Here is a 1,377-nt window from a genome sequence, read left to right on the forward strand (position 1 = left end):
GAGGGCAGAAGGCAGTGTGGAGGAGCAAGACTGTTCCACCAAGTTAGATTATGCCATAAAAAGGATTACATTGTGAGGACAGATTGCACAGACTGGGTTATATTCCGTCGAGTGTAAAAAAATTAAGGGGTGATTTAATTGAGGTGTTTAAGATGATTAAATGAGTTGATAGTATCGATAGAAAGAAACTATTTACTCTGGTGCAAGAGTCCACAACAGAGCAAGTAACTCACCTCCTGATTCCCCAAAGCCTGTCTCCAAGGCACACGTCAGGAGTTTGATGGAATACTCCCCACTTGCCTGGATGAGTGCAGCTCCGACAACACTCAAGAAACTTGACACCATCCAGGACAAAGCAGCCTGCTTGATTAGCATCCCTTCCAAAACATTCACTCCCTCCACCACTGATGCACAGTGGCTGCAGTGTGTACCATCTACAAGATGCACTGTAGGATCTCACCAAGGCTTCTTAGACAGCGTGTTCCAAACCCACAACGATTACCATCTAGAAGGATTTGGGCTACAGACACATGGGAACACCACCACTTGGAAGTTCCCCTCCAAACCACTCACCATTCTGACTTGGGAATATATCGCCGCTCCTTCACTACTGCTGGTCAAAAGCCTGGAACTCCAACCCTAACACCAAATGGACAGCTCACCACCACCTTCTCAAGGGCAATTAGGGATGGGAAATAAATGCTGGTCTAGCCTGAATGACAATGTAATGAAAAATGTCTTAAAATTAAAGTTAAGCCATTCAGGGATATGGCAAAAAGAGCCTCTTCACATAGAGGTTAGTGGAAATATAGTGTTCTCTGCCCCAAAAGCAATGTTGAGATTGTGGTTCAACTATAAATTTCAAAACAGTTTGATAGATTTTTGTTAGGCAAGGGCATTGAGAGATATGGAACCAAGGTGAGTAGATAGGTGGGTAGATCGATTAGCCATGGCCTACTTGAATGGGAAGAGGCTCAAGGGGTTGAATGGCCTACCCATAGAATCCCTACAGTGCAGAAGAGACCATTCAGCCCATCGAGTCTGCACCGACTCTCAGAGTATCTTACCCAGGTCCTCTTCCCTGCCCTATCCCTGTTAACACACACACTTCCCTTGGTTAATCTATCTAACCTACACATATCTTGGGACTTTAAGGGGAATTTAGCGTGGCCAATCCACCTACCCTGCACATCTTTGGAGTGTGTGTGAGGAAACCGGAGCACCTGGAGGAAATCCTGTCGCTGTGATGCAGCAGTGCTAACCACTGCGCCACTAGCCTCTTGCTCCTATGTTCCTTAACTCGTCTATGACCCACCTTTATTCAATGTCCTTGAAACCCTTCCCCAGTATAAATTTGTCATTCTTAGTGTTAAACAT

Source organism: Mustelus asterias, chromosome 23 (genome assembly GCF_964213995.1).
Source record: "Mustelus asterias chromosome 23, sMusAst1.hap1.1, whole genome shotgun sequence".
Lineage (NCBI taxonomy): Eukaryota > Metazoa > Chordata > Chondrichthyes > Carcharhiniformes > Triakidae > Mustelus > Mustelus asterias.